This window comes from Phocoena sinus, chromosome 7 (genome assembly GCF_008692025.1).
Source record: "Phocoena sinus isolate mPhoSin1 chromosome 7, mPhoSin1.pri, whole genome shotgun sequence".
Classification (NCBI taxonomy): Eukaryota; Metazoa; Chordata; class Mammalia; order Artiodactyla; family Phocoenidae; genus Phocoena; species Phocoena sinus.
Window position 1 is genome coordinate 12,228,173 of NC_045769.1, and position 27,409 is coordinate 12,255,581.

At 38.2% G+C, this 27,409-nt stretch overlaps 1 long non-coding RNA gene across 3 annotated transcripts in view; it reads left to right on the forward strand.

Moving 5' to 3' along the window:
- Positions 1-27,409, forward strand: part of LOC116756452 — a 57,130-nt gene that overhangs the window by 13,297 nt on the left and 16,424 nt on the right. The window lies entirely within an intron of this gene.

Sequence of the window (27,409 nt, forward strand, 5' to 3'; positions counted from 1 at the left end):
AACAAATTAAAAATGTATTTTTCAGTTTAAAGATTAGAAGTTAAATTGTCAATAAAAGGAGCCAACCTTTAAATAATGATACTTGTTTGATATCATATGAAAGATTCATCACTTGATACTCTTGATGAAATGAAAGGCAGACCACTTTCCCTAAACTGTTGGAGTTGTGGAGTGCTGTAAAACTAATCAGATACCATTTTCTCTTAGAAACAGAGTCAGATTTTTACAATTTAGTAATCACGCTGGAAATTTTCACAGAAATGACTTGAGGGAAAAAGAAACATCTGGAACCTTTGTAGCCTATGTCTGGAGAGCAGGGAGGGACTGAGAGATCTGTCAGTGGAGTAAATGACTGCCTGCCTGGGAGATCCTGTCCCCAAGTATTTCCCCACAGGCCTGTCTCTATTGTGAAATACCACCATTAGCAATCCATTTCTTTGTTTAAGCTTTGTGCTTCTATAGGGTCCAGAACTCGTTCTATCTCCCTCTCTTCCCTTCCCAATCAAATATCAGTGTTCTTCAGGGTTAATACTGTGATCTTCTCTTCTGTGTATTTTCTTTCACTGCTGTCATTTTGAGCCACCTGTGCATCGATGATTCTCCAAACTTGATTTACTGCTTTAGACTTAAAACCAAGTCTATTGGATATAATAATAATGATGATGATGATAATAATAATGTTAATGATAATAAGAAATGTCACTTATGAATGACTTTACAGACGGCATATATCAGGAACTAGACTAAGAACTTTAAAATAGGATTCCATTTGATCTATTAACTCTGTGAAGTTTACAGAGGAGGAGACCAAAGCACATTAAATCTAGATAATTTGTCCAGGATCTCATGGCTTACAAGGGGAACAGCTGTGACCTAAACCCAGATCTTTCTGACTCCAACATGCTTGCTTTAATCACCACCTTATACTAACATCCCACTCAGATGCGCCACTGGAACGGCAAAATCAACATAGCTAAACAAATCTCATTTTATTCCTCCCCCACCTCCTCCTTCTCCCACGTTCCGGACCCTAATTAATGGTCCCATCGTCTACTCGAGTACCAGTCTGAACCTAGGAACGGGGCCAGCTTCACAGACGTGTGACCTGTGCAGTGGAGTGAACGCCACTCCAGAAGCGCCCCATGCTTTGCTTAATGCTCAGCTGTTGCTGTCTTGAAACTCCTAATAACTTTTGAACAATTTCACTTTGCACTGGGCTCCATAAATTACATAGCCAGTCTTGCCTGGGGGGTGGGGATCATCTTTGATTCCTTCTTTCCTTTCACACATTTCTCTCACTCTTTCCTTCATCTTTAATTCGTCGGTAAATCCTGTTGATTCTCCCTCTTAAATCCCACTTGAACCTCTCCCCTCTTCTTCGTATCGACTTTCCCTGCCTTAATTTAGGTCCTCATCATGCTTTTCCTGGATTACTGTCAAGTCTCCTGTCTCCCTGTCTCCTGTCTCAACTTCCTATGATTGGTCCTGAACATTTTTTGGAGGCATCGCTTAAAAACATACTTGTTAATACTACTCCTCTGCTTGCGACCCTTCAGTGACTTCCTACTTCCGGTTGGAATAAAGTGCAAACTTCTTATTACGGCATGTAGCGCTCTCTAATCTCTGCCCTGTATCTGTTTCCTTAGCAGCACCTCTTAATGCCTTTCTGCTCACTCCTTGTTTTGCAGCCAAATTGGGGAAAAGAGGCAACTGGCAGCCCTATTCCCAACACCAACCAGGACTCATAATACACCTTTATTATTAAAGCAAACACCCATATGAGCCTAAGCCATAAAAATGGCTGTTTCTGTAGTTCAGTAATGGTTGTACATCTGCACTTTTCTGTGGTTCGACTTATATTGTGTTGAGATTTCTTGACACTTTTACTTGATTGTGAGTTAAGGGCAGGGACTATTTTGTATTCAACTTCATGCTTCTGTCCTTGAGGATAATTCCTGGCATAAAATAGGTGAACGAGCTTCATGGGAGGAACCACAAAACAGAGCAAATTGTGAGAACATGATAAACTTGAATTGGAAATGTTCACTTTTAATTATAAAATCCTTTCTTCCTTATGTTTATAGTCTTGTTGGTTTTAAGTAAAGTAGAATCTCTGACTCAAAGGGAACTAAAGTATTTCAATGTGAGCTCAATCGATCTGGACTGTTTCTTATACAGTCATTGTCAGAACTTAGTTCATAAGACCAGTTACTAGAGCTTAAAATTTCATTAAAGAAAAATTGTGAGACAGAGGCTTTTGCAGATTTGAAGTGACTAATCTAGGCTGATACACCCATAGGTTTAGAAGAAAAGCATTGGTGTCTGACCCAGGCACCCAGAACCTGTGGGCAATAAGCACCCTGGGGCTGGCTAAGGAGTACAAGGACCAGCTTTAATAGGCTGTCAGGGCAATTCTGGTGCCACTTTCCAAGAAATGTCTTTGAAATCTATTAATTTTCTGTGGATCACCATGTATCCCCCTAGAGTGATTCCTGGTGTTTCCTGCTTCTGGCTCTAGATTTATCCTTATTACCCACTTCAGGTTCTGTCCATTTTATCACCTTTGAGGAAATTGGAGCCCAGAAGTTTCTCAGTCTGAATACCCTTGTGGGAAGCCGTCCTTAATATCAGACCTCTGAGACTTCTGGCTTTTGAGCTGGCCTCTCACCACTATGGGTTGGCCTTGCCCAGGAGAAGGGTGCCTAAATAAGGGAGATGCTGCTGACTTGTCTAGGAAGAAGGAAAATATACTAAATGAGAATTTTTAATTCTCCTGCCTAATGGAATTTCAATTTTTATTCCTTTTAACCATTGATTATCTTCATCATACACAGAAGTTGTGCCCAGTGAGGGGCTCTACATTGTGAAGTATGAAAAATAAAAGATCTGGTATGTTACTTTGTAATCTCTCTGAGATGTCAAATTCAGCCCTCCAACATCTCAATCAGAGAATGATTAGAGGCAAGCTAATATCTGTATAGGTTTCTCTCAGTTACCTTTGGGTGTGATTCCTTTGGGTGGGAGTATCAGGAAGACACACGGAGGAGTTGAGCCTCCAGCTGAGCCTGCTGGGAGCAGGACTAACAGCTTCTGTGGGTTCGCTGCCACCTTAACTAGTAGAGGCTTTGATGGAGAGGATGAAAGCTCACAAGAAGGAGAGGAAAAACGGGAGTCCAGGGAATCATTTTATATAAGGGAGAATAGAAATATAAAATTAGAAATAAAGAAAATAGAAATCTAATATAAATGTGAAGCATAAACATAAAAAATAAATATAAAAGTCTTTTTTTTTAATAAGGGGAAAATAAGGCTCGTTGAGTAATTGAATCCAGGAAAGTTAAACAGTGAGAGTCAAGGTTTCTAAACTAAAGCCTGGAAGAATGGTAGTCTTGCTGGAATTATTTGGAAGTGGTAATTGATTGTATTTTATTTGGGGAATGGAGGGAATCAGAGAAGGCAGAGAGGATGCTAACGTCTAACTTTGAAGAGTTAGTATCCAACAGAGAGCAGTGTTTCCCAACATGTGACCTGAGAAACACAAATCTTGCCAGGATGTTCACAGATGCTAGAAAGAAAAAGAGAGAGAGAGAGAGAGAGAGGAAGGAAGAAGGAAGGAAGGAAGGAAGGAAGGAAAAGAAAAAGAAAGAATGAAATAAGGAAAGAAAGAAAGAATGAAATAAGGAAAGAAAGAAAGAAAGGAAGGAAGAAAGAAAGGAAGGGAGAAAAGGAAGAAAAAAAGGAAAAAGAAAGAGATCAATTGGTTATAATTAATTAATTACAAATAAATAGTTGAGAAAGAAAGTCATCTATGGTTAAACATGCTTGAAAAATATCCGGTCAAACCAAAGGAACCCAGTTTTTTTTTTCCTATTGTAGGACTTATTGGATCCTCTCTTATAAGAATGTTCAATGTTTGGCAATTCTACATCTGTGACTCTACTTCTGTTTTGTAAATAAGTTCATTTGTATTAATTTTGTTTTAGATTCCACATATAAGTGGTATCCTATGATATTTGTCTTTCTGTGTCTGACTTACTTCTCTTAGTATGACAATCTCTAGTTCCATCCATGTTGCTGCAAATGGCATTATTTTGTTCTCTTTTATGGCTGAGTAGTATTCCATTGTATATATATGTACAACATCTTCTTTACCCATTCATCTGTTGATGGACATTTAGTTTGTTTCCATGTCTTGGCTATTGTAAATAGTGCTATTGTAAATACTACCTTTATGCTCAGTGTATTTCTTCTAGGGCAGCATTGAAATTACCTTTTACAACATTTATCTGTGTGTCCAATCCAATTTGTTCATAGGTGCACTTGTCTCCATATGAGTCATAAAACATATCATTGTGCAAACATACACACACACACATGCACATGCTCCTAGCTCATGTAGAGAAAGCATGATTCCACCGAAATGAAATGGATTTAACAAATCACATAAGATTTTTATTAAGTTGTATCCCTTTATCATTGCTAAAAATTTTGATATAATTATTAATGTTATTCAAAATCAATTTAAGTATCTAAAAAGTATTTAAATACATGCTTAAATGTTAGTGGGATAAAGTATTATAAAAATCTGGAATTCTCTTTTCACTTCTGTTCTCCGCAAATATTCCATTTTGTTTTCTACTCTATGGTTGATGGAACCTGGCATTCCACTGATCATTTAACTTAATTTAGCAAATTTATTGCATACTGGGTGTGTGCAGTGAAGTGAACTAAGATTCTCAGGAAATACGGATGACTAGTACATTTTCCCCTCATTAACATACACATAGATGAGTGGTTAGCAAGTGAGGGGGCTGTATGTATGTGCCTCACCTACACAGCCTGTCCTGGCTGTCATGATGGGGATGCTGTGGACAAAGGAGAGAGCGTAGGGGAGGGTCCCTCTAACCAGGTGGTGGGGTGGTTGTGAAGGACTCCTTCAATGAGCCAGTTCAACCTCGAATTTGGAAAAAGAGACTCAGAGGAGACAAGGAGATTTCTCCTAAATTTCTGCAGTAGGAAGTAACAATATAATGAAGAGTCCAGATCCTAGCCTGTTTTTGAGATAAGGCTCTTTCATGTGATATCATTTCCCTTGAGCAAATATTTAACATTACTGAACATCAGTTTTCTCTCCCATGAAATGGAAAAAATAATATCTTTGAATTTGAGAATTAAAAAATCATAGTTACCATTAGTTGAGCTATTTCTATATGTCAAGTACTGTTCTTAGCACTTTAACTGGGTTAATTCATTTAATGCTCCATATATTTTTTTTCTTTGATTATTAGGTATTATTTCTTGTGTGCCAAACTGAGGCTGAGAGAGGTTAGATAATTTACTAAAGTCACACAGCTAGAAGGAGGTGGAGCTAAGGTTCAAATCTTGAGCATGATGCATAATGTTTTAATAGTTTCCAAAAGATCAGTAGATCTCAATAAATGGTGACCTTGGTTATTATTACTGGCTTCCTCTCTCTGTGTGCTAAGATATCCTCCCTCGCTCCCAGATACAATTCCTTAAGACTCTACTTTGATCGTTTTATTCCGAAGTTTTCTTTCTGATTTTTGTTAATTAAGTCCAAACTCCTTAGCATGGTATTAGATATTTTGCATAATTTGGATTCTTTCTTACTTCCAAATATTATCTATCACTATTTCCCTAAACATCTCTTCAGATGAATGGGTTTATATATGAGGTCATCTATTCATGTATAGTACTCTTTGGGTAATGGAAATTAGTATCCTGGTTACTGTGAGACTACAGGGAGAGGTGAGGACTATGGTAAATAGGAGGGTGTCTAAATATTTCTACTAAGCTCCAGCCAATGGTGTTCATGGGGAAATAAATATTTGCTGACTATTGCTGGATCTTTTAATTTTTAACAAAATGCTAGTAATTTGGACTTTTATGTGAAATTTACCAAGTGTTAAGTGACTTTTATGTGAAATTTACCAAGTGTTAAGTGTTAAGTTAAGTGTTAAGTAACACTTAACTTAACTTACCAAGTTAAGTGTTAAGATTTAAAAAAATAATGTGTTGGATAATAAGCAAAACGTATCTGTGGGCTGAATCTGGTCCGTGAACTGCTATTTGGAGATGTCTTTTTCTCAAAGTATGTGCAGACTCCTGAATATGATTTGTGTTCCTGTAGCCATGTACTGTTATTCATACTCTTCCTTTTGCTTATAATGCTTGGTTGTCATCTCATTCTATCAGAAATCTTCCCAATAGTTCAGTGTCCAGTGCAAAGGCCGCCATGGACTCTTCCTTGCTCTGTCAGCTTCCTCTGAGTACCTGTAGTGCTTGTTGTCTATGCCTCTTCTTTGATTCTTACCAAACCCTATGTTTTATCATTATTATTGGATATGTCTTATACCTGATCTTTAAAATCTGTAAATTTTGGTAACCATGACTGTATATTGTAGACTGTATATTTTAGCCATAATAGCAACATCTGTCATGGCATCTTGTACGTAGCTCTTGTACAAAACCAAGTAGTAAATGAATGAAATGTTGTATCTCAAAGCATTTGGTTAAAATTATTTTTGCATGTATACAAAAACAAAGTTATAGATATAAAACTAAAGTTTTATTTCATTAATCATGGATGTGGCATTACATTACTTTTAGACATAAACCTTTATTGGTAGAGGAAAATAATTTTACTCTCGTAAGTCTGAGAAAATAGATGGTCATTCAGTATCACTTGCTAAATCACATGTGGTATTTAGTATTTTTTAAACTTTTTCCTTCAGGTTTTTTACATAATGCACACTCCTTGAGCTTAGGGGTATTTTCAGGTATAATTGCTTTGGAGATGTTGAAAGGAAAGTTGTTTTAAAACATTCTGGGACTTTTGTGGGCTGCTTACTCCTCTCTGCTTCAGATCTATTAGACAAATGTTGTAAGATCTTAAACTTACCTTATAAAGATATTACTTTCTCAAATTACCTAGAGAAAATGAAAATTTTAAAGTATTCTCAGAGCAATTATTTGAAAGGTCTCATATTTAATCCTAGGTTATGAGTATGGACAGACAAAAAACAAAACAAGGAACTGTAAGAGTGTCAAAATAACAGATCATTTTATTGTTTAGTAAATCTATTGTATGCAAGACAGGCATATACATATATCTATATCTTCCTAGGGATATATATACACACACACACACACACACACACACATATATATATACATCTTTTATTTTTTTATTATTATTATTTTTTGAGGTACGCGGGCCTCTCACTGTTGTGGCCTCTCCCATTGTGGAGCACAGGCTCCGGATGCACAGGCTCAGCGGCCTTGGCTCACGGGCCTAGCAGCTCCGTGGCATATGGGATCCTCCTGGACTGGGGCACGAACCCGCGTCCCCTGCATCGGCAGGCGGACTCTCAACCACTGTGCCACCAGGGAAGCCCTATATACATCTTTTAAAAGTTTAAAACATCTTTCTATTCTAAGGAATAACATAACACATTCATCTAAACCACATTATGAAAAGAGGAAAGATTCCCCACATCTGTTGGAAATATTAGGGCAGAGATGTTTGAGCTGGTCAGACCTATAATATTTCCTTTGTACTCTACGTGATATCATGCATGTGGCAGTTTGCTGTGTGCTATAACAAGCTCCCTTTTTGACTGCGATTTGCAAATGTTTCCAGGGGGCTGATCACACTTGTTAAAAGAAGGGGGAAATTCCTTTCACCTGAAAGAGTGTATTACCTTTAGGACTGGTGGGATTTTCCTAAGCCCATAGATGTGAACTTCTAGAAAAGGCCATGACTTTGAGAGGGTAACTGCATGACAATGTCTATTGCCCAGCAATACCTTTATGCTCAAATTTTTGAGGGCAAAACTGAACTTGGGTCCAAAAATCTTGTGATATTTTTCTGTCTGGGAAAAATGCCATCACTTTTCATGCTTCAATGCAGCAAAGTTTGAGATAAAAGAATATGACTCTTCTCCTTTATTCAACAGCATTTATTGAACTCTACTATATTCTGGTCATTGTTGGCTCTAGGGATAAAATACAAATTAAATTAAAAACTACCTCCTTTCATTCTAGGAGAATGAAACAAATTTCTTAACAATTATAATACAAGATGGTGACTTTTATAATTGAGTCAGATAAAAAGGGGAAAGAAATCCACACTTCCTTTAGGAAACCAAGAGAAGTCACAGGAGCTAGGACCTGAAAGTTACATAGACTATGGAGAACAGTACGGAGGTTCTTTAAAAAACTAAAAATAGAGCTACCACATGATCCAATAATCCTACTCCTGGGCATATATCCAAAGAAAACCATAATTTGAAATGATACATGCACCCCAATGTTCATTGCAGCACTATTTACAATAGCCAAGTCATCGAAGCACCTAAATGTCCATCGACAGAGGAATGGATAAAGAAGATATGGTACATATATACAGTGGAATATTACTCAGCCATAAAAAGAATGAAATAATGCCATTTGCAGCAACATGGGTGGACCTAGAGATTATCATACTAAGTGAAGTAAGTCGGACAGTGGAAGACAAATATCATATGATATCACTCATATGTGGACTCTTATTTTTAAAAAAAGATACAAATGAACTTACTTACAAAACCGAAACAGACTTACAGATATTGAATACAAACATATGGTTACCAAAGGGGAAACATGACATAGAGGGATAAATCAGGAGCATGGGATTAATATACACACACTACTCTATATAAGATAGATAACCAGCAAGGACCTACTATATAGCACAAGGAACTCTACTCAATATTCTGTAATAACCTATATGAGCAAAGAATCTGAAAAAGAATGAATACATGTACATGTATAACTGAATCACTTTGCTGTACACCTGAAACTAACACAACACTGTAAATCAACTATATTCCAATAAAAATAAAGCCATTGGAAAATCCCTTTAAGTGTTACCTTGCACCTAGATAAGATCTTTGTAATTTTCTCTGGTGATTATATTCTAAGAGATCATTTTATTTGGCTCATTAACTGTAAAGCAAATTGTTTAAAAGATAAATTGTGAATTGACAGGTATGCAAGTGTAATGAGTCTAAATGGTTATTAGAAAAGATTTCATTGAGCGGATGTGATAATAACTGCTTATATTGGGATTTCTGTTTAAAATGTGTTCTTATACAATAAAAAGAGTTATGTAAGATATTCTTGGGAAAATGGGCATGGGAGGACAATTCAGGCAGTGGAACTTTACAAAAGCCTAGTGGCTTGGAGTCAACATAGGTCTAGTTCAGAGAAACACCAGTAATCTGTGTGGTCATATGAAGTGGGTGGTGGGAGATGAGATGTGGTCAGAACACAATGGGTTTTATATGCTTGCTGAGGGTTGCTAAATTTTATCCTGCAGGGGAATATTCTAATTGCCTTTGACTAGCTCTTTTAGACGAATGATTTAACACTATGTTGGGTAATAAAGGAGGAAAATTAACTGAAAATTTGAAGTGTGTCTTACTGAGTGTCAGACACTGATCTGGAATTTAATCTTTACAACTCCCTTTTTGGGGTAAGCAACATCTGTTATCTGAAGGCTCTGACACTTAGAGAGGTTATGGACTTGTCCCAGAGACAGACACCCAGTGAGCATCAAAGTCAAGTTCAAATCCAGGAAGTCTGGTTCCAGGGGCTACATTTTAACCTCTAATGTTCTGCCTTTCCAGACAGGTCCTCTATTCCTTTGCATCCTTAGCTGATATAGTAGACTGTTTTGTTTAGTGATAAGTCACTGATATTTACCAATGGATTCATATGTATAACTGAATCACTTTGCTGTACACCTGAAACTAACACAACATTGTTAATCTACTCTGCTCCAATATACAATAAAAATTATTTTTAAATTAAAAATTAAAAAGGGGCATGAATATGAAAAAAGTTTTTCTTTGTAAACACAAACAGAAGAGTATGATCTTAACTGTAAAAACAAAAGGTCTAAAAGGAAATATAAGAACATGAAATAGAAGTTATCTCTAAATGGTAGAGCAATAATGGATGTTTTTATATTTATGTTGTTTAAACATTTTCTAGAGTACATGTGTGTTGCTTTTAAAATTATAAGGAAATTAATATATATTGCTTTAAAATTATAGAAAATATACAGGAAAACTAATCACTGAGACAGTTGATCTTAAACGTTCTCACCAGAAAAAAGAAATGGTAATTACGTGATGTGATGCAGGTGTTATCTAACGCTACAGTGGTAGTCATTTTGCAGTATGTAAGTGTATCAAATCAACACGTCATCCACTTTAAACTTACCCAATATTATGTCAGTTATATCTCCTTGAAGCTGGAAAATAAATAAATAAAATTAATCAATATAAAAAAAAGTTCAAAGGCTTAATGGATATGATGGTTAAATGTCACATGTTAAGTTAGAAAGCTGTCTTTTGAGTGCTCTTCAAATGTAACACCTTAAATGAAAGAGTATTCAGGCCAATCCTTATCCTTCACTTGGATATTAAAAACTAAATCTGGGAAAGAGAGAGCGATCTTTGCTCTTTGGTCGAAGGCTGTAAAGATGTGACTTCAGAGCTGTCAGTGGCCATGTGCCACCAAGTGGAGAAGTGTGAGAGCAGGGACCCAGCCTGCAGACAGATGGAGAGCTGAGGTTTGAGAAGAGAGAGAAGGAACTGACTGTGTTCCAGATCTGAATCCTTGTCATGCTTTAGTTTAGAGGCCCCTCTGTCTTTCTAATATCTGACTATGTTAAGCCATGAAGTCCTCTTTTTTTTTTTTAAAACTGAACAAATTAGGGAGTTAAATTTTTGTATCTTCGACTTTGAATATATGACAGCATGAGTTCCTCATTCTTAGAATAGTTCAGTTCTTAAAAGGTAGAGTTTCTTTGTATAAATTGATATAATACTACTAATTATACCTAAATTAATATCAAATCACTATACTCCAAACTATCTTCTTTCTTTGATATCATACAAATAAATATTTATATGCTTTTGGCATTTAACCATCCAGTGCTCAATTTTTTTTCTTGATCCGTAACAAGTGAGAACATAAAATAAGGATAATGAATATATGATTCAGAAAGAGAATAAAGGAGATAGCTTCTAAAAATGGTGCTATGAACCCTCTTTAAAAAATGAGTCTCTTTTGAGACCCTCTCTAGCAAGCTAAATTGGTAGACAAATTAAGCTTTATGGTGCTGAGAAATTTTAGAGAACCCTTGTTTGGTGTGATATTAAAAATAGGTAATGAACTGTCACTGTTTGCTGATGACATGATACTATACATAGAGAATCCTAAAGATGCCACCAGGAAACTACTAGAGCTAATCAATGAATTTGATAAATTTGCAGGATACAAAATTAATGCACAGAAATCTCTTGCATTCCTATATACTAATGATGAAAAATCTAAAAGAGAAATTAAGAAAACACTCCTATTTACCATTGCAACAAAAAAGAATAAAATACCTAGGAATAAACCTACCAAGGGAGACAAAAGACCTGTATGCAGAAAACTATAAGACACTGGTGAAAAAAATTAAAGATGATACCAACAGATGGAGAGATATACCATGTTCTTGGATTGGAAGAATCAATATTGTGAAAATGACTATACCACCCAAAGCAATCTACAGATTCAATACAATCCCTATCAAATTACCAATAGCATTGTTTTTACAGAACTAGAACAAAAAAATTGTAAAATCTGTATGGAGACACAAAATACCCCAAGTAGCCTAAGCAGTCTTGAGGGAAAAAACGGAGCTGGAGGAATCAGACTTCCTGACTTCAGACTATACTTCAAAGCTACAGTAATCAAGACAATATGGTACTGGCACAAAAACAGAAATATAGGTCAATGGAACAAGATAGAAAGCCCAGAGATAAACCCACACACATATGGTCAACTAATCTATGACAAAGGAGGCAAGGATATACAATGGATAAAAGACAGTCTCTTCAATAAGTGGTGCTGAGAAAACTGGACAGCTACATGTAAAAGAATGAAATTAGAACACTCCCTAACACCATACACAAGAATAAACTCAAAATGGATTAAAAACCTAAATGTAAAACCAGACACTATAAAACTCTTAGAGAAAAACATAGGAAGAACACTTTTTGACATAAATCACAGCAAGATCTTTTTTGATCTACCTCCTAGAGTAAGGTAAATAAAAACAAAAATAAACAGATCTAATGAAACTTAAAAGCTTTTACACAGCGAAGGAAACCGTAAACAAGATGAAAAGACACCCCTCAAAATGGGAGAAAATATTTACAAATGAAGCAACAGACAAAGGATTAATCTCCAAAACATATAAACAGCTCAATATTAAAAAAACAAACAACTCAATCGAAAAATGGGCAGAGAACCTACATAGACATTTCTCCAAAGAAGACATACAGATGGCCAAGAGGCACATGAAAAGCTGCTCAACATCACTAATTATTAGAGAAATGCAAATCGAAACTACAATGAGGTATCACCAGTTAGAATGGGCATCATCAGAAAATCTACAAACAACAAATGCTGGAGAGGGTGTGGAGAATAGGGGACCCTCTTGCACTGTTGGTGGGAATGTAAATTGATACAGCCACTATGGAGAACAGTATGGAGGTTCCTTAAAAAACTAAAAATAGAATTACCATATGTCCCAGCAATCCCACTACTGGGCATACACCCAGAGAAAACCATAATTCAAAAAGGCACATGCACCCCAATGTTCATTGCAGCACTATTTACAATAGCCAGGTCATGGAAGCAACCTAAGTGTCCATCAACAGATGAATGGATAAAGAAGATATGGTACAGATATACAATGGAATATTATTCAGCCATAAAAAGAAGGAAATTGGGTCATTTGTAGAGACATGGTTGGATCTAGAGACTGTCACACAGAGTGAAGTAAGTCAGAAAGAGGAAAACAAATACCGTATATTAACGCATATATGTGGAGCCTAGAAAAATGGTACAGATGAACAGGTTTGCAGGGCAGAAATAGAGACACAGATGTAGAGACCAAACGAATGGACACCAAGGGGATAAAGCGGCGGGGGTTGGTGGTGGTGGTGTGATGAATTGGGAGATTGGGATTGACGTGTATACACTGATGTGTATAAGATGGATGACTAATAAGAACCTGCTGTATAAAAGAACAAATAAAATAAAATTCAAAAGTTAAAAAATAAATAGATACTGACTACAATGCGTGAGCACTGGCCAATCAGAATGGATACTGCCCTTCCACAACAGTTATACAGTCATACTGATGTGGTGGGTACTTGCTGAATACAGGCTGGTCCTCATTCCAGGTTCTAATCTGGTCCCTAAACATTATTGTTCTCCTCTGCCCATCCCTGTTTTCTCTGTTACTCTGAAAACAGCCCCCCAAACACACTTTATTGACTTAAGCAGGAATTCCGGATTTTCACTGAAAGCAGAATTGGGCCCATGGGCTTAACAAACACATATTTTTCCTATTACATTGAAGGCGGCTTGTTTTAAAATTTAAACACGGGCTCTGTTTTGTATGACTATCATTTGACTATTTTCTGGCATTTTAATAACCTTTATTTATGGAATTCTTTTCATATTACAACTTCTTCTATGGCTTTCAAGAAAACGTAAGTTGCTATGGTTCCAAAGAAAACCCATTTGACTTCAGTAACACTTTTTCCCACAGGGAGTTCAAAGTGATTTGACCTTCATGCTTCACCTTTGAAGGTACTGCTGTGCTGAGTTTAGGTTCTGGACTTGGCCTGCTCACTGGCAGGGAGAATTAGGCATGGATTGCCAAAGGCAGGGGTGACTTGGATGTCTCAACTTTGACCCTGCAACCAAGCACTCCCACAGTGAGGGTCAGTTTAGAGAGTCATGTAGTGACTAACGGATTCTCTGTGTAGTTCTTTAGCTGTTACATCAACATGTATCTCAGAGGCTCATGGTCTTCCCTTAAAAATCCCATTCCACCCTTGACTGTTAGTCATTATAGAGAATTTTAACATATGCATAATTCTGAAAGTTAAAACACTACCAGGATTTTGAGGAAAATATCTTAAAGTGGAGGGAGACTTTTTTTGAGCAGAGAAAAGGGTATCTTATAGGAATTGGGTAATATGGGGAAAAAGGTCTAGAAACAGAGTAGAAAGAGATGCTGTATGCAACAAAAGAATAAAAGGACAAAATATATAGATCAGCAAGGGTGGTAGAAAGTAAATAGGGTGATATCATATGACAAGGACAAATTTGTTAGATTTACAGGAGAGCTATCATGAATTCTTCATTTCCTTGTCAATGAATCTCTCCAAAGTTGAGACTTGAGTTATTCAGGCTGATGGAGGAAGAGACAAACTTATTGAAGGCTTTGATGGAAAGTCAGTAATTTACTTATACTGCTTCCCAGACTTCTATTAGGACAGGAAGAACATGAAAGTTCTCTGACTATATAGAGGTTTAGCAGAGATCCAACATTTATTTTTCTACTACAATCTAGAAACGAAAACGTACTCAAATCTAGAAACAACTGTGATAGAAAAGAAACTCAGATTTTCCCATAAGCCCAACATCATAGGAAAATTACTATTGAAAAGACAGCAAACAAAGCTTTCATTCATACAAATTCTGATGTGATTAGTCAACAAACACATGGTGAATCAGGTCAGCAGTAATGAGGTTACATCCCTCACTAATGTGCTACAACAAATGCTCAAAATTTGCAATTTTCTCTACATATGTTTACATTTTCAAACAGCTTCAATCATGAAAATAATTTGTATTACTTCTTCATTCATAAGAGACATGAAGGTTTGTAGAGATAGGAAAGTGTGACTTATGGATGGAAAACTACACATTTTTTCCTGTGAGGCTGGAATTACGGGACACACTGTAAAATTTATAGTTACTGTTATTGAGAAGCTAAAGACTGAATATAGGAAAAGAAAGAGGAGCGTTTAAAAAAATAAAAAATTAAAGCATTTTATGATTTGGGCAGTGTGTGCTTCACACGCTTACGTACTGGTAGGATACTATGTTAGATTGGGCTTTAGACCAGGGGTCAGCAAACTCTGGCCTATGGGCCAAATCCAGCCTACCATCTGTTTTTGTCAATAAAATTTTACTGGAGAAAGCCATGTTCATTGGTTTACATACTGTCTATCTGGGGTGCTTTCCCACTGTAATGGCAGAGTTGAGTAATTGCTGTAGAAACCATATGGCCGGCAAGCCTAAAATAGTTACTATCTGTCCATTTTCAGAAAAAGTTTGCCAACACTTGCTTTAGAGACTTAGAGGCTTCAATACTTAGAAGTATTCCTAAAGACCTATAGGCATAGGGTAGACCACAATGAGTAGCTCTTCCCATGCTTTTTAGCAAATATTGAAATTAAGCTGAACTTTAAGGGTAGGTTTGAAGACAAAAAGAAGAAAACCCTATGTGTCCTAATGGTGCACGTGGAAAGGGCTGCTGCCCTCAGGGTCATTAATGATTCGCCCACTGGCTGTATACCAGCCTTGGATCTGTTTTCCAACCAGTTGGCAGCTTTTACCATTCAATCCTGTCATGTGAAACTTTAGCCACCTGGTACCAGGAGCTGTGAGGGCCCTCCAAAGTGAGGGGCTCAAACTGATTAGCTCAATTTGTTATACTCTAGGATTTGGTTGTGAGAAGTTATACTAAACTAAATTGGGACCTTGTGAAAAATAGGCACTTATTGAAAGGGAGTTAATGTGATAAAATTCCCATCACATGATGCACACGAAAGACACAAAATGTGTAACTTGAGAAAGAAAGAGTCACCTGTTGGCGTCATAAGTCAAGAATTCCCAAGGCTGGTGGGATTTGAGGTGGGCTCTGAGGAACAGGTAAAATGCTGATAAATGGAGAAGGGAGAGAAATGCTCCCCTGTGGAATGAGTGGAGGTTTTCTCTTCTCTGCCTGAGCAGAGCAGAACGACAGCTGGCTGACTTCCGGCAGAGAACAGCCTTTGTACACAGGAATGGAAGACAAAGTCCAGGCTTTAGGCTCTAGGATTAAGCTACCTCAGACCTTAGAGACAGGACATCTCTTGGCACAATACTCACTATTGTTCATTTGGGAATTTTTATTTGTCTTATCAAATTTCTCTCCAGTGCTATCACAATGGAAAGCCACAGGAAATATTTTGCCATTTACACATTGAAAAAGAAAGACATGCTTATACATAAATCCTTTTAAATGGAATTCACATGGAATGAATTAAGGAGGAATAGGGATAAACTTACTTTCAAAGTAGGGGAAATTGAGGTGTAAGAACAATTTCCCAGAGTGACAATTAGTGCTAGATTAGTTACTGAATTTCAGCCTATTAAATTGTAGTGTGTGGTGCTGATACATAGTCAATATGCACGAAGGAGGCTTTGTTAACATACGTTTTAAAAATTTCCCTTTTGATTGGTAAATAGTCACTGTCTTGAGTTCCAAAAGACTGGTGACCATAATTCCTGCTTTGCCTGGGCAGTCCTGATATACCCTTGTTCTCTAGTGTAATTAATACAATGCCCTTCATCATTCCCGAAACTGTTCCAGTTTGGGTGATAAATTATATGGTCACTCTGCCACTGTTCCCTCCCTAGAACCCCTTGGACCTCCCTATAAACCAGCAACAATGGGCTAATGACAATGCAACCAGGGTCTGCAGAAAGGAGCATGGCTCAGCACTAAAGCTGGTGTCCTTGTCTAATCAGTTAGTAAATACTTGGACTTTTATCCTTACAGGTTTGGCCTTTTTCAGATTTTCAAACTCTATAGATGGTTCAGAGAGATTCTCCCTCAGCCTGTGGCTGTAACTGCCTGGTGCAGAGGGGAAGACTCCAGTCCTCTTGTGGCCTATGTGGCCCTGGATGATGTAGCCCAGCCTTCACAGCACTCTCCAGCCTCGCCCTCATTCCCTGTCCTCCTGCCACGTGGGTCTTCTCTCAGTTTTGTGAGAGCAGCTCTTTCCTCTTCACTCTCATTCTGTCCACAATGCTCCTTCTCCCTCCTCATCTAGCCGAGTCATCTTTTTTTTTTTTGGTATGCGGGCCTCTCACTGTTGTGGCCTCTCCCATTGCGGAGCACAGGCTCCCGACGCGCAGGCTCAGCGGCCATGGCTCACGGGCCCAGCTGCTCTGTGGCATGTGGGATCTTCCTGGACCGGGGCACGAACCCGCGTCCCCTGCATCGGCAGGCAGACTCTCAACCACTGCGCCACCAGGGAAACCCTAGCCGAGTCATCTTTTAGGTCTCAACTTCACGAAGACTTCCCCAAGCAAGCTTTCCTTGACCCACTGTGGTAGCAGAATTCAAAGATGGCCCCTGAGATACCTGTCCCAGGTATATATATATATATGTGTGTGTGTGTGTGTGTGTGTATATACATATATATGTATATATATATATATTATATATATATATACACCTTTTCCCAATTATTCAATGAAACATTAATCTAGGTACTACTGTGAAGGGATTTTGCAAATATAATTTAGGTTCCCAATAAGATGAGCTTAAGATGGGGAGCCTAAGCTTGGTGAGCCAAACCCAGTCCAGTAAACCCTAAAAGGAGACTGGTTTCTTCTGGAAGAGAGAGCTTTGAATCATGGGAGATTCAATACAAAGGAGGTTTTCTATCACTGGCTTTGAAGAGGGAGGGGACTCTGTGACAAGAAATGTGGGTAGTCTCTAGGGGTCGAGCACAGCCCCCAGCAGTCAGACAACAAAGAAACAGGGACCTCAGTCCTACAACCACAAGGAACTGATTTCTTCCAACCACCCGAATAGAACTTATTAGTGCATTGTTCCCCGGAGCCTCCATACTAGAACTCAGTCTGGACAACACCTTGATTTCAGCTTCTGAGACCCTGGGTAGAGAATCCAGCCACACTGTGCCTGAATTCTGACCTACAGAAGTCTGAGATATTAAGGGGTTATGGTTTTAAACTGCTAAGTTTATGACAGTTTGTTATATAGCAAAAGAAAACTACTACATCCAAAGTCTAGTTCACACTCCTTTCTTATCCTCCCATAAGATCATATTCTTTCCTTTCATTGGTCTTGCTTAGTTTCTAATTATATATTAAGTTGTATGGTGTGGTGCATAGTGTCTCCCAAAAATTCATGTCCACCGAGGACCTCAGAATGTGACCTTATTTGGAAATAGGGCCTTTGCAGATGTAATTAATTAAGGATCTTGAGATGAAATCATCCTGGATTTATGGTGGGCTCTAAATACAGTATCTGCTGTCCTTATAAGAAAAGAGGACACAGAGACACACAGATGGAGATAGAGATTGAGTGAAAAGTCTTACAAGCTAAAGAACTCCAGAAGCTGGAAAAAGCAAGGAAGGATTCTCTGCTAGAGCCTTCAGAGGGAGCTTGGCTCTGCCAATGTCTTGATTTCAGACTTCTGTCCTCCAGAATTGTGAAAGAATAAATTTCTTTGTTTTAGCCACCCAGTTTGGGGTACTTTATTATGGCAGCATTAGGAAACCAGTATGAAGTCTATGATTTTTTAATTTTTAGATTCTCTCTGTCACACCCTTTGAGTTAAGGGTTGTGTCTATTGTTGCCCAGCATGGTGTCTTCCATGCCTTTCCTAATGTCTGACATAGAGTAGGTGCTCAAAAAATTAAATCATCATCTAATTACTATGTATATGGTTGTAAGAATGGAAAAATGACTCAGAGCTTTGCCTTACCTCTGACTGGTTAATTTTCCTTTTTAGCACACTAGGGAACAAATATCTCAGAAGGAATATTTAGCACAAGTCCAGGTTTGAGGTCAGTCAGTATACTGTATATTTGGGAACCACAGCTTTTCATAGTCCTCCTTCTACAACAGAAACAGCAATGTTCTTAGATTATTTCCATTCAGGGCTGGATATAGATTTTGACAAGAACTTAAATCCAGTCCTGGACAGCTAAGGTAATGTGGATTTCCGAAACTTACTCAGTTGTATCCACACTTTGGGGCTGCACTCAATGGAAATGCCTTGACTAATGTGAGCAGTAAAACAAAGCTATGGGAATGCACTGAGTAGAATACAAAATTGAAGGAAGACTTGAGCAGCAAGATGTCTGGAAGGACAGGAACCAAGTCCCCTAAGATACTTTGGGTATCTTAGAAACAGGCTCTTACGGTTACCACTTTAGGGCTCCACCATTGGCTGATTCAACTCCAACCACTTTTTGTACCTCAGAGCTAAAGATTACATGTCCCAGGAGACCAGATCTGATTGGCTAACAAGTCACAGGCTCATCCCTGTGATCGGGGTCCTGTGATTGGCAGTTCCACTAAACCATGTGAAGTAAGAAAGTTCCACAAATAAAGATGGTACTATTACCAAAAGGCAGAAAAAGGAAGCTGGACAGATAACCCAGAAAACTTCCTCTAAACTCTCCATGTAAGCTCATCCTCCAACCACAGTGACCTGACCAAAAGTTTGTTATTTTTGCCTTTTAGAACCCACCTTCCCTTTTGGTATCAGTGTCCCCATATTTTGGGGGAAACCCTCTCTACATTCATTTAGTGTGAGTGGAGCTCCAGGTGTGCATAGGAGACCCCAGCCAGGTTAATTCAAACCAAGGAGTTTTCAGGTTTTTTCTTGGATGTATTAGAGGAAAAGTATATATTTTTTTAATCTTCTTGAGGTTGCTAAGAATGTAGGGTATAACTCTTGAAAGTCTAATTTTCACACAAAGGAAAGAGCTTGGAGTGTGTGAAGCCAACACAGAGGACATCAGAACCGAGGAGGGAGGAGAATAAGACTGAGCCATAATGATGTCACTTGTGTCCCAAATCTGACCCCAATTCTGGGTTTTACAGTTGAATGAGCCTCCTTTTTTCCCCCTCCCTTCCTGCTTTTCTCTCTTCCTTCTCCTTCTTTTCCCTTTTCCTTGGCTTAATTAAGTGTGAATTGTAGTTTCTGTCACTTGCAACCAAAAGAACTCTGAGTAATTTGGAGAGAGAGAGAGAGAGAGAGGAAGTGAGAGAGAGAGAGAGAGAGAGGGAGTTTCACTCATAAATAGTGAGGACAGCAGAGTCCCCAGCCTGGTTTCTGCTAATGCAAGTTCTTCTCTGGTGCACACGGTGAGTACCGTCTTCTGCCTCCTCTTCAGAGGCCACACGGTGTGTCTGGTGTTCTGGTTTTCATCCCCTCCCCCAACTCAGATTGACTGTGTCCAATCCCTGGTGTTCCCTGTTATGGCTTCTTGAACTGTCTCCTTACTCTTCCTGTGCCTGTTTTGACAGTTACTGTCACTGTCTCAAAAGTTGCAAATGTTTCTCACTGTTGCTTTGAGAAGTGGGAATCGTGCAGAGAGAGGTGTTATCTGTCAGCAAAGCAGCATTGTGAGATTGGCTTGCCAAGTTGGTGAGACTCTTCAAGTTGTTTCCCTCAGGGTGTGGAGCTTTGTGAAGGTCTCTTTTACTTTGCTGTAAAGGAGTCCAGTGCATCAAGGCACATGTGCCTGCTGTGTGCGCAGACAGCACCTGCCTGAAGCAGCCTGGGTCGCAAGGACTGCCTGCATGGGGACCTAGCATTATCTATCACTTTTGCTACAGATCCCAGCTTCTGCTTTGAGAAAGTGATTTGACAAGCTGAGGCCGTGATCTGAGCCGTGGCTGAACTAGGAAAGAAAAAGTTACAAGAGGGCTTCTCAGGGCTTCCTTGTTTATCCTGGAGCCAAGCTATTGGCATGGATGTAATTTCTCGCTACCCACCTCGGACACAGCAGCCGAATGACTGTTAGAATGATTGGTGACTAAGTGGAGTGGAGCTAGTTGAGGATAATGTAGAACATCGATTTTATGGACTTCAATATATTGTTTTGATGGACAGGTGGCCTTGCAAGTCCATTCCCACGAATGTGGGATGCTGTTTGTTATACATTCACGGAAGTGAGTGTGTATCTCTGCCGTGACATGTTCATGGTTTTTATTATGATCAAGTCCTTTGTCTGAATTGATAGAACCATGTTGTTTGGAAGCCCAAATGACAGCAGCTGTTTTTTTGTTTGTTTAAAACAAAGTGAGTTGCTAAATCTCTTATGAGGAAATACTGCAATTATAAACAGAAAGCTCCCCAAACATTCACTTACTTAGAATTTATAAACTTATTCTTGCAAAAGGTATTCTGGTAGAGCTCCCAGGAAGAGCATGCAGAGTGCTATTAGAATACATTACGAGGTTCAGAGGGTATTTTGGAGAAAGCTCCTAGAGGAGAATGATTTGGGGAAAGGAAATAAATGTTAGCCAGGCAGAAAAAAAAACCAAAAAAAAGAAAAAAAGTACAGCAAGAGCATTATAGGTAAAAGGAACAACAAAAATAAATGCAGTCTTGCCAAACATTTCTGTAAGCTTTATAAGAATTATCCATAGGAACAAGAGATGCAACAGAAAACTCCTTGATAAATTTTCTCCTACAATAATATGAGAAATTGGTGTCACATTTCCAGTGAACATTTGCTGTCACTTAATCGCTTTAAAGAGAAAACATTGTCCTATGTAGAGCACACTGTTAGTCTTCGGCTGTAACTTCTGAGGGGTGTTACATCCACCTCCGGGGATGTGGCCATGGAGCTGTGCTCACACGTAAGGAAGCTCATTGTCTTTCAATCCCTGCAGGATATAGAGAAGTCAGACCCATTTCACCATCTACTAGCTCTGTGATTTTTGTAAATTGTTTACTTCATTTGAGTCCTTTTTCTTCATCTGTAAAATGGAGCTAATCATGGTCTCTACCGAGTTCTTGCTAGGGTTAAATGAAAAATTACATTTAAAGGGCTTATCACTCTTTCTAGAGAAAGAAGAAAAACGAACCACTTAATCCTTAAATAAAATCAAATAATAATAAAAAATAATCATAAGGAAAGCATGGTAAATGTTATAAGGCAGATAAAAGAAAAAAGTATGAATTAAACAGAAAAGCAGTTGACTTGATAAACTCAAGACATTTTTATATCAAACAAAAATGTTTAATATTCAAGTTTAGCAATAACTGGAGAAAACACAAAACACAATGTTATGTATTAAATGCTTTAAAACACTCCTGCGCTGTGATCCAAGATTTCCACTTCTAGAAAATTCTTGTGAGGAAATAATCACGGAAGTGCATAAAGAGTCACAAGTATATGTATTATTTATGTTGGGAAAATAATAGAAACAGCATCCATTAGTTGTACGTAGCTCATTACACAATTATGGCAGAGCCAATCAAAATCTATGAAGAGCATTTATGGGTATAGAAGAAGACTCATAATAAGGTGTAAAACTAAGTCAAGAAGCTGTACACTTAGATACTTATTTGATTTCTAAAAGTCCATATGAATTTATAGTCATAGGGGATGAGTGTGTGTGTGTGTGTGGGGGGGGGGAGGTAATGATGTAGCCCAAGATACTCAGACACACAGTGGAATAAGAGAATTACATAGTTTGATTTTCTGTTGTATATTTTAAAAACTCTCCTAATTTTGTGCAATAAGCATTTCTTGCTTTGGTGTCAGAAAAAAATATAAATACTAGAAGTTACGATTTTTTTCAAGCCATGTCTTAACATGGGAATAATTGAAAATCTCTCTCTTGTTCCCCCTTTCCTCCTTTCCTCCCTCCCTCTCTCTCCCTCTGTCCCTCCTGTGAGACACTTCACTGGACTGGGTAAAGTCCAAGGATCCTTTCACAAACAAGACTTAGCATGAAGAAACTATTGTTTTTCAAAGCTCAACAAGGGGCTATGGGAGAGGGCATTGAAAATATCCATCATTTCCACCCAAACCACTTCTCGTCTTTATTTCTTCCCTTTATATACCCTGACCAGGTAAGACATCCCACCATAGTGAGGGCTCTCATGCTATCTCCTCTCCTAAACGCATCTTAATCATATTTTTTCCTTCCTGGCCTGGCAGAGTCAAATCATATTTGTATGTATTTGAACATTACTTACATGAATAACTGGTTATTTTTTTTTAAATCCAGCTGCATATTTTAGTTCCCTCCTCATTTACGAAATTTAAATGGAACCTTAAGTCCATTCAGCAGTACGTACTTTGTTCGTTTCCTGAAGCCATTAGAAAAGATCCAGTCTCTAAAAAGTTTCATGAACTTCATACAGTGGATTCATTTCTCTATATGTACTTATTTCTTAAATTGGTTTGCATGTCACACTTTTAAGTTTTTGATTTCCTACCTATTTAGTATTGCCTATGTTTTATAGCAAGTCAATCTAAAAGGGCAACAAAGATGGGGCAGGGGTTGAGTTCCTTGGGTCATCTCAAGGAAGACACTTGATCTTCCTGGACAGCAGCATTCTCTTCTGTAAAAGGAGAAATTTATTTGCATAAATTCTCCCTTGGTTGTTCTGGAAGGATTAAATAGCCAATGTTTGGAAGCAACACGAGCCATTCTGAAAATAAGGCTCTGGGAGCCTATGCTTTTCCTTCTCAGAAGGATTTATTTCTTCAGCACTGGGGCTTGTGTGCATTGTGTGTACAGAGCTGGGACTGACCTTCCTGGTTCAAGCAAAGAATTTATTTCTTTAGCAAACACATATGTAGTGGTTAATATGTGTTAAGCACCATTTTAAGCTCTACAAATTTTAATTCATTTAATCCTTGCAATAACCCTATGAAATTGGCACTATTGTTATTTTCATTTAATGAGGTAAGGAAACGGCCCCAGACTGGTGAAGTAATTTGCCCCAAATCTTGCATTTACTAAATGATAGAGTCAGGGTATAAACTCAAGCTACCCGTCTATGGATTTCATGTTTATAACCATGATGCTATGCTGCTTCGAAGGAAATTTTGAGAATTGACTGAAAATAACCCCCACTTTATGTTACTGAGGGGTTTTTTGGGTCTGTTTTAAATATAAAAACCTACTTGCCTACTTCTTGATTGATAGCCAATATTTATCCCAAACGGAAAGTGATTCCTGAACTTAATCTTGCAAGGGTGATTCTACTTAAATGCCTTCCATGAGCTAATGGAACCCTTCCCATCACATGTACTTGAATGCATTTGAACACACAGATTGAGAACTGCCAAAGAAGGGAAAGGGAAAGTCCTTTTCCCGATTCACGGAGGAGGAATCTCAGCATGGATCTGTCCATCAGGAGGCTCAGAGTACTCAGGAAACCTCTCAGGAGATAAGCTGTTTGGAGGATTTTAAATCCACGAGCCCAACAGATTCTCCACCGCGCTGGTGGACAAGATTCACTTGACTCGCCTCTTGGATCTCAGTGGAATTAGCTTGGCTGTATATGACATTCAGCATTTTGATCAAAATTAATGTAATTCAGCTGAGATCCAGATAACATTCGTTAATTTTAAAAACATTGCTGTTTTACCTAACATGACGCTTGGGTTGATCATGATCTTTTTATTTAAAAAAATTTTGGGGAGGGGGGCTTCAAACAAGTAATGCAAGGTGAAATACCTGCTTTTTCAATCTAACAAAAGAAATCCTGAAATCGATGTTGCCATCAAGCCATCTCATTTCTTTCTGAATGTGTACGTAAAATTAAATGGCATTAACCTCACAATTGACTGTGGGGATCAGAACAAAGCAATCGCCTTGAAATAACTGCTCTGTGTAAGAGCTATAATAAAGCTTGTGAACATCACCTCCATCCTCTGTAAGTGACGTAGGATGACATTCTGAGAGTCGTGGTGGCACTTTACAGTTGGAATTGTTCTTTTATAAACTCTTTCCTCACAACTTACCACCCCTTACTCAGTAAGTACCTTCACAATCCATTTAATGGGCAGACAAGCATTATTACCTTTATAATCCAAAGAAAAAATAGCAAAGAGCTAAATTTGAAAAGTGGTTGTTAGTTAAGGCAAAAAAAAAAAAAAAAAAAGGTAAAGACGGTTAAAAAGCAAACAGAGGAGAATATAGAACAGAGAGTTGTTTAAAAACTCCTACAGACAATGGACAATGCTTCCTACTTTTACTTTAAAATACTTAGATAAGGATAGAATGCCTCTAACCAAATTCCTCTGTTTTTTTTTATTTTTCTGGTAGAACAGTTGGTTTGTACAGGTGCTTATGAGGTTAAACCAAGAGATTTCAGGTAAATACCTGCTGTTGTAATGCCCTTATTTAGGCACTATCTATTCAGGTTAGCTCTAAAGGGCTTGTAGTAACACACTTGCATTCTACACTAGCTCTCTGGAAACTGACAGCAACTCCAACACTTCAGCAGTCTGTGGAGGCTGTGAAATCCAGCCCAGGGGCAGTGGTGTGTTTCTGCTCTCTGGGTGTCAGCCCTGTTTCCTTTTTGCCTCTCCATCTCATATTTGTTCAACACCTCTTTAAACAATTAATTTCTTGTATTAATGTTCCTCTGTCTAAAGTACTTAAAATAATTACATTTTCCTGAGTGGATGCTGAGCTTAATTTCAGGAAACTCATAGAAAATAAAGGATACTTCTTTAATTTTAATGATATCACTTAGAAACCATTCTTCCACTGGTGAATATTTTTAGAAGGGCTTCTAGAGGTATGCTAAAAGCCATTTAAAAGCTGTTATTAAGAAATAATTAATCAATTTCATTTACTCATTAATTATTTATTGACATGCCCAGTGTTGTACTTATTACATACATGTAAAATTTATTCGTAGCTTTTACATAGTTTGCTTCTCTTATTATTTCTTACCTAGTATTAACCAGGTTACAAAACAAGGATTTGACTGGAAGCAGACATAAATGCTAGTTTTCATTAAATTTTACCTTGGTTAACAGGAATAAAGCAACTCTGATCGCTCTAAGCAAAACAATAAGGCAATTATAAATTCTGGAACTATCAAAGGAACTTGAAACTGCTAGAAAATTGCCAAGCATCTGTAAGCCTCTAAAGGTTTATATCATCAAAGAAAATACACTTTAATTTTAAAACAGACTTTGCAATTTATTAATAGTACTAAATACAGTGTTTCTAGATGCAGAACATATTGCTTTTAACTTCTGTAAGGCTCACAGAAATCTCAACAAAAAGGGAAACTGGCTAATAGTCAACATGGAGCATAAAAAAGAAGCCTCAGGAGCTGAGAGGCAGGTGGCCCATGGTGTGGAGCCCACCTGAGTCAGGATCCCGGCCCTGCCATCATGGCCTACGAGCTGTAGAGTGCAGATTTCTCCTGTCTGAGAGAGATGATTATGACTATAATAACAGAAATGAACTCATAGGGTTCTGGTGAGGCCCACATAGAAAGTACTTAGAATAGTGTCTAGGAGATAGTAAACATTCAGTAAATGTTATTATTAGCGACTATGAGTATGGCTGGTATGGTCACAGGGCACAGGCAGCCTGGACACTAGCGAGTAATTTATCTCTGATCAGTACACTCACCTCAAACCTCTTCCTTCCTTCCTTGTTTCTTTCCTCCCTCCCCCCTCCCTCCCTCTCTCCCTCCCTCCCTCCCCCCACTTCCTTCCTCCCTCCCTTCCATCCTTCCTTCCTTCCACCTTTCTCCCATCCTTCTCTCCCACTCTCTCACTTCCCCCTTCTCTGAGTGTGATTCTGTCTTTTTCTGTTTCCTTTTACCTCTCTCTCTCTCTCTCTTATTCTGCCTCTTCATTTAGTTCAATCTTCCCACCCTGATTTTTCCCTACCACCTTCTTCCCATTCCCATCAACCTCATTAGTGTCCTTCCTCCACTAGTTATGATCTGTTTAAAATACATTTTTAATTACTTACTCTTTTCAAATAATCTAACATTTTCATATTTCTACTTAAAAAATTAGCAAGGGAAGTGTTTTACACCTTGAAAAATAAAGTCCTCAAAACTATTTTAAATTATTTTATACATGTCATTGCCTTGGTTGGATATCGTTATTTGTGGAGCAATAACAAACAAAGCTGTCTTCTATTCCACCATGGTAAGACATCAGTGGATTCCTAGCTTTGAACCTGTAAAGAGAGAGAGAGAACAAGAGAGAGAATATCAGAGAGAGAGAGAAAGAGAGAGAGAGAGATATATATAAATTAGGGCTCGTCCAGGGTGTAATAGATTAGCACCTGCAGTTGAAACACACAATCAGGAAGCTGGGCTGTGCACAAGAGTCTGGGGCCACATCCCCAAAGCAGCTCCAACCACTGAGCAGGGCTGGCCAAGTTGAGGCTGGATGGCAGCCATGGCCAGGCATGTGGCAGAAGCAATTCCTGTCCTAGGAGGAGGAGAACAAGAGAACCCCCCATGGCTTTTCTTCTGGAATATTATGATGGTGGTATTCTTGTATCTTTTAGGTCGACATATTTAGACATTTTTCTCTCTTCTTGCTTGTATCTCAGAGCAACTAAGTAGACCTTAAAGATGATTCAGGAGAAAGTTCAAGTCCATTCTAGGTGCTTGTACTGTCACTCGTGTTTGGTAAAGCATGTATCTGTATT